Raw genomic sequence first — 7,536 nt, 5'->3', positions numbered from 1 at the left:
TACTAACAAAAATGAAAATTAAGCTAACCCCAGTGTAATTCTCCTACCAAGTTTAATCAGAAAGAATGAACAAAACCCACCATCCAATTCAGCTAAAAAATTGCAAAAAATAAATAAAGAAAGAAACTCACTTTATCACTTGTATCCAAACTAAACTACCTCAATATAAAAAATCAAAAAATTATTATTAAATAGTAATAAATCCCAAGACGCAATTTAATTCAACCATTGAAAAAAGTTGATCATCTTACTATATATAAACTGCCAATAAAAAAAGAAAAGAAGCAAGCTAGAAAAGATACCTTCTCTTATTAGACTTTTGAGGGGCTGTAAAAGAAGTACCAGAAATCTACTCAACATACAAACCATAACGATGAATAGAAGGGAGTAGGGGGGGTTTTTTTTTTGATTGGTAAGCCTATTTTAAATGAGATCAGTAACTCTTTGATGCTGGTGGGGTTCGAGCCCCAGACCTCTGGTATCATCACCCAAAGATTTTACCAACTTTGCTAGTCGGCACCTGCTAGTAGAAAGGGTTTCATAATTCACTTGGACAAAAAAACATCAAACAAGTTCTCAAACTAAGTTATGGCAAGAGATAAATCAGTACTTGCTCAATGAAAAAAAATGAAAAAAAAAAATATTACCTTTATTTTCTTGCTCTCTCCACTACTAAAAGAAGGGTTTTTTGTGTCACTTTTTAAGTGACACAAGAAGTCACTTGTGTCACTTTTGAAACTAATTCTGAAGTGACCTATAAGTCCCCCGACACATAAAGTTCTACCAAAAGTGACACAAAAGCCTTACTAAATGTGTCACTTTTTGTTAATAAAAGTGACACTTAAGAATAGGCTCTTGTGTCACTTTTAAGAAAAAGTGTCACAGTGCTTGTCAAAAGTGACACTAGTTGTATCCGGTTTGGACCAGAGTGGGGCATAATTTCGTCAAAAGTGACACATTAAGTATACTAGTTGTGTCACTTTTGGACCGAAATGATGACACATATAAAATCGTCAAAAGTGACACATTATGTATACTAGTTGTGTCACTTTTGGACCAGAGTGAGACATAAGTACGTCAAAAGTGACACATGAAGTATACTAGTTGTGTCACTTTTGGACCAGAGTGAGACATAAATACGTCAAAAGTGACACATTAAATATACTAGTTGTGTCACTTTTAGACCAGAGTGAGACACAAGTACGTCAAAAGCGACACAAAAGCCCCTTACTTCTTGTGTCACTTTTTGGAAATCAACTCCATGTAACTTCATTATGAAAAAAAAAAGCGACACATAAGAATGGTGGGGTTGTGTCACTTTTAATAGATATTATGTCACTTTTTTCCAAAAGTGAGACAAATAAAAATATATATTTTTTTTAAATATTTTCTCATTTTTTTGTATTCGATTGTATTCATTTCTCAACCTGCAAGATATCTATCGTCATAACCAAAATCCCATTACCCCTGCTTTATGACAAAACAACAACCACATACATTTATCAAAACATCACAACCAAAATCACTTTAACCTGCTTTATGATATGGAAACAACATCCACTCGGGAAAAAAGAAACAACATTCAAAACAATTAACTTCTATTGATTTCATGGATCAAACCTAGTATCTATTATCTAGTTTGACTCCCAACAAAATAAGCCATTCCAATACCAAAATAATCACAATAAATTAAAGCTAAAAAAAAACTACATGACGCCAGCGTTATCCTAGCAATATCTTAGCTTGTTGTGCGCACTTCCAACATTAAAAAACTTAGCTGCCATCTATTCATCTGTTAATCGATCCATGCACCTGCATCATATCATGAAGTCGTCATTCCACTATGACTAGTATATAAAATTAAAAAGAAAGTGAATCAAGAAGGGTATATTGCACAAGTAAGAAAAAAAAATCAATAAGAAAAGTATATATACATAAAGAAAGGGAAAATATGGAATCCCACTTACCCAATCAAATTAACTACTCAGATAAATTGTTGGATAAAGTCGATGAATTCAAGTCGAAGTTCATCTATTTCAGTAATGTAACTCTTCCTGCTAGAGAACTCCAATACCTGTTCGACAAAAAATATATTATTATACTAATATCCTTCGTGTACAAAGAAAGCCAGAAACAAGTTTCCTAGGAAACGCCTATGTCGAAACCCATTGATGAATTATTATACCTAAAACAAATAATCAATAAAAAAGAAATATTGCACTTAAAAATATAGTATAGCATGAGAGAAGGGGAACATACTAATCCACTAGAAATTAAACGCTAAAAAAGTTGGGTGGTGTGCACTTCAACTTCCAATTTTCTAAACCTTGCAAGCATCAAACCAAAACATTGTTACTAACTTAAGAATATGAAAAGCTAAAATCAAAATAACTAAAAGACCGGGTCCGCTCACTCACCCTAATATTTAAAATCAGCAGAAAGACAAAGACATGCATTCGGATTGTTCCTTATGCCATTTTGGGCCGAAACTTAACAACTTAAGTGTTATTGACAATTCATATACCCATTCAAGTTCGACCTCTTATAGGAGTCTCAGTGAGGATTCCTACCTACTCCCCAATCTCGAGAGGGTTACAGTACATACAAGAGTCTTCCAGTTCTTACTGTAGCTCTTTCTTACTAGTAAAGTAGTACACCAACTGTGTCTTATCTTATAGCCCGGCGCGGCGGACAGGGTATCGAAGAAAGGGGAAGTGGAATCCTCAGTTCGGCTATAAGCCTTTTGTTGTGAGTGTTGTGTACTAAAATGATTCAAAGCCCGGCCTTCGATCGAGAACCGAAATCGCAGAAAGGGAACATCCATTGTAGTAAAGCCGTTTCATGAGGGGGGGCTAATATGAAGTGTGACATGCGTACTCAGTGGAAGTGTGAAAACTCTGTCAGGAACATATGTCTAAGATGGACTCAATTGATTCAGAGGTAAGCTAATATGAAGTTACTTATACACTGAGTCAATAGCTTTCACCAAGTTGGCCTAGTGAAGCCAGTAACCGAAAAACGGGTGTTCTCGAGTCCAGTCTGAGTCGCAAGAAGTGAGCTGTGCAAAAAGTGTGCACTAAAGATAAAAAAGAACTTTAGATGTCAAGACACAAAGAACTGAAGTTCATAGGCAAACCTAAATCTTTTGAGCCCGATTGGCGTGCCAGTTGTTTCTCTCCAACGGACATCCAAGACATTTCAACCGCCACACTATCTGATCCAATGTACTTTGTCGGTTTAACTTCCCTTGAACTCGGTAAGGATCAAAGGTATTCTCCATTGCCAAAACTTCATGCTCTAAATCAACCGAGGGGCTTTGCTTTGATACAGGTATTGTGAAGCGAGTGCGGGAGAGATGCAATGGAAGAATGGGAAAGGTGGCCATGTGGTGGTGATCTTTGGTGAAGCCATGCACCCGGATGAAGAGAACTTGGATGAATCAGACTAGCTAGGCAAAGGAAAATATTTATCATACATCGCACCATTTCTTCCGAGAGCTAATTAGGTTGTTCCCTCAAGTTCTCGGATAGGAATCCTTATTCCCCTCCATTTCATCATGTCTATATAAAGCGAGGTCATCCAAATGTCATACCCCGTCTATTTCGTTTTGCTTGGACTTGCAACCCACGTCGGTAAAACTTATATTAGTTACTTTTGCATCTACCATAACAGTAACCAAGCTCTACTATACCAGATTACATGTTGAGAGAAGATCAATAAAGTCATCATCGCCAATGTATCAACTTGACCCGGATAGATCTTTTGCAAATCTCACTACTCAAAGAATCATTAAAAGGAACCAATTGGATAACTAAACAATAAGAAATTTTGAAGAGAAGATTATAAAAGAGCATTTTCTAAATTCAAAAGAACAAACAGATAAAACAAGAACGCACGTAGAGATAAAGATATAGGAGGAGAGAGAACCCGGTTGTTGCGGAGAGAGAGGATAGTATGGAGAAGTGATGGTAAAGAAGATGGCAACTGTCTCAAATGGTACTTTCGGCAAGGCGGTGCTCATTCCTCTCTTGACTAAGTTGAAAATGCAATGCAACCAATTCCTCTTCAAGCTTTGATACGGTAATCTCCAAAGACAACTATGTTAGTCACAAGCTCATGAGCACGCAATTGGATCATCATATAGTGCGGCGCGGACTCGAAATATTGGAAAACAAGTTTTGAATTAGATATACTAACCTTATTTGGGAGTGACCAATAGAATTGAGAAAGTAACATTGAGTGGTCAACGCACTTGCGAGTGCTAAATGTAAATCAATCTCTTCTTCGAAATGCATCGCAATGTTTGTAATCTACAAGATATGGATAGTAACAAATGTCGAGGAGACCAAGTGTTGCATTATCCTTCGTTTGAAATTTTCCATTTTCCATTATCCTTCTTCTTTATTTTCTTCTTCATCGAGACCACCTCCCCCTGCCACCTTGAGACAGAGCATCTCCAAACAGCATTAATAAATGGATGCAACCAGCCCTTGTATCTCTCTCAACCAGGGAGAATTTAATAATAATAATAATAATAATAATTTAAGAAGAAGAAGAAGAATATCAGGTATTGGGTAGGCAGTAGCAGAAACCAAATACCCGAAAGAAATAAAGAGGAATTTGTTGAGCCAAAGACTTTTTAACTTGACTCTCTTGCTCACTTACTCCTTTACCGACAGCAGCCCCAACTCCCTTCTTCTTCTTCTTAAATGAAAATACAACTAACTACCCTCTGCCCTCTTTTATTTATTTATACTGGCCCGGGAGTAAAATGATGAGTGTACCGGTTTCTTCAATAAAGACGAACCATTTCCTCTTCGATTCGACTGATAGATCGGGAAGGAAAACATTGTCTTCCTCGTTAAACCTAGGTTTGAGATACATTATCAAAAAAAAAAAAAGTTTGAGATACGAGCTTGAGAGAGGCGAGTTATTGGGCAGAAACTTTACTATTTGGGCTTTACGTAATTTCGTGGATTTCTATTGCGGATTTCTATATTGTTTGGGGATGATGGAGGTAAGGCACGTGCGCGCAAGGGGGTTTGGAAACATTTGCTTGTGTCACTTTTGTTCAAATTCAAAATATGGTAAAAAGTTAACGTCTAGCCGTATCCATAAGTGACACATTAAATTTCTCCACTAGTGGCACATCTGACCAAAGTGACACATGAAATATCCCTACCCGTGCCGCTTTTGACCAAAGTGACACATAAACGTGATTTCAATTGTGTCACTTCCTTAACAAGTGTCACAACCAGTTCAAAATGTTCTTAAAAAGTGACACATAAGATTTTGGTGTGTCACTTTTTTTCATTAAGTGACACGAAGCTTAAAAAAAAAGTGACACAAAAAACCCTTCTTTTAGTAGTGCTCTCTCTCTCTCTCTCTCGACAGCTGGAAAGGGAACTGGGACGGAGAACGAGGGATAAACGAGAGACGGCTGGGTGGGAGAGCGCACGAGGTGTTAGAACGGTACGCCGGTGAGAATTAGTTAGGAGGAAGAATGGTGAGGTCTCTTCAGCGTTTTAGACAGATTTTTTTTTTTTTTTTTTTTCTTTTTTAATTCTTTTTTTTGTGAGAAGTGTTCTTTTCCTTTTATGTTTAGTAAGTTAATTCTTTTTGGCCCAAATCACGACTTTCAATTTCGTGGCATAAGCAATTACTAGTGTGGCTTATTTATTTCAATAATTTGTTAATTTTGTTTTCGATTTTTTTACACCCAGAAGTGACACAACAATGCAAACCACTAGTGTCACGTTCAAATATGGGACACAAAATAAAATTACTTGTGTCACTTTTCCTAGAAGCAACACATCAGCCCTCATTCCATAAAAAAAGTGACACATCAAAACTCTGTGTGTCACTTTTTTCTAGTAAGTGACACAAGGCAAAAAAGATAAGTGACACAAAAAGCCCTTATTTTAGTAGTGTAATTCTTCTTCCTTTTTTCTTTTTTGTTCTTCCTTTTTTCTTTTTTCCTCTTCTTCATGAGCTTTCGACTCCAATGCATGCACATGTTTCTTAGATCCACGCTTTATTAGGCGAAAGTACTGTGTGGGGGTGGCTTCATCTCCTACGCCTCTAACATGACCACTGTGTTCCGGAGTACCCAACGCCAGAGTGAATGCGTCTTTAGTACCCTAGCCTTAACCTCTAAAGTTCCTTCCTTGACCTGCGTTTGATAATAATCCTACAAGATAATGAGAAATCAGGTGTGCCAACATTGCAAAGGTACCTTTCTAAGCCTCTATGTGTTGCCTACAGTGGCCTGTGTGTGATATAAGACTAGAGAAGTGGTTCAAGTATTTATTCTCAGCTCTACCTAAAACTACGGAACAGGCAACATAGGTCAAATTTTATTTACTTTAACGAGGAAAAAAATGTCCACGCACTCCCATGACCTTTAAGAGAACATAGCCCCAACTCATTATTTTTCCCTATATGCTACAGGAGATGTTGAGTTATCCTCGAGCCTACTCATGGTTTCCCAGTGCAATACTTCTCAGAGCACGGAAAGGTTTTATTTGACCATTTAAGAAACTGAATCCAAAAGACAGTACCCAAAGACTAACCTAGACTATATAGCATCATAACAACAAGAATATAAATAAACTTAGTCATTAACAATACAAAAACCAGTTCGGGTGCAAATTAAGGGTATGGAACACTAGAATGCATATAGATTTGTTGCGATAAACTTTAAAAAGAATCATCGGATGTAGACTTATCAGTCACCCAAAACCACGAAGCATAAAACAATTGCAAAGATGACTCATCGGTCACTCAACAAAAATCTGATGAGTAAAAAGCACTGCAAATTTACTTCTGAGTCACTCAAAAAGTACTGGAAAGAGGCTTACTAGTGTAGACGGTGCCAAACCATCCTGCCAACTAAGCGATACTTTGCCAGCTAAGCAGTCTTCTGGCACCTTTCTACTGCCTCTATGTTGTAACCTTATTATTACTATTAATATAACATTCACACTATACTAGGAAGTATACTAGACTAAAATGTACTATTCTCTCTGCAACTTCCTTGGTGGCATCATTTGCATAGTTACCATCTTTGCCTTGGAGGGAAAGTTGCCACCCATAAGACCTGTCCTTTCCAATAAATGACGCGCCCTCCTCTTGTCTCTGTTTTGAAGTATATAGAACATCAAATAATAACAAATTAGAGGAATGCTATATACATTTACTTACCTTTTTCTCCACACGATTAGCAATACTCATCCTGCCTGTTCAGTGGTTAAACTTCTTTTGCTTTCAGCGTGTAAATTGCACTTTGCTAAGATTCTTTAAAAAAAAATGTGTTATGTACTAGAGTTGTTTAAACTATTTCTTGAGATAATACTTTAGCTGGAAGTAGTTTTGAATGAGAAAAGCATTCCTATAGACCCTTACAGTGATTAACTCAATAAGATAACTCCTACGTCTATAGGAACAATTACTGATATGGGATTGTAAAATGGCAGTGGGTTATACACTTTGAAAACCTCAATATCTACCAGACATCCCAGTTATGTTATATCAAAG

The 7,536-nt window shown here is 36.9% G+C and overlaps 1 long non-coding RNA gene across 1 annotated transcript; it reads right to left on the bottom strand.

Annotated features, from left to right (window-relative positions):
- Window positions 1-1,581: 1,581 nt before the first annotated feature.
- Window positions 1,582-2,875, bottom strand: LOC147496613 (uncharacterized). The gene is made up of 2 exons (XR_015196617.1): window positions 1,968-2,875; window positions 1,582-1,812 (listed from the first exon to the last, which is right to left on the bottom strand). It is a non-coding gene; the product is annotated as an uncharacterized LOC147496613 (long non-coding RNA).
- Window positions 2,876-7,536: the final 4,661 nt, after the last annotated feature.

The sequence above is a fragment of the Coptis chinensis genome, chromosome 5, assembly GCF_015680905.1.
Source record: "Coptis chinensis isolate HL-2020 chromosome 5, ASM1568090v1, whole genome shotgun sequence".
NCBI lineage: Eukaryota > Viridiplantae > Streptophyta > Magnoliopsida > Ranunculales > Ranunculaceae > Coptis > Coptis chinensis.
This window is presented reverse-complemented; position numbering and strand designations above follow the sequence as displayed.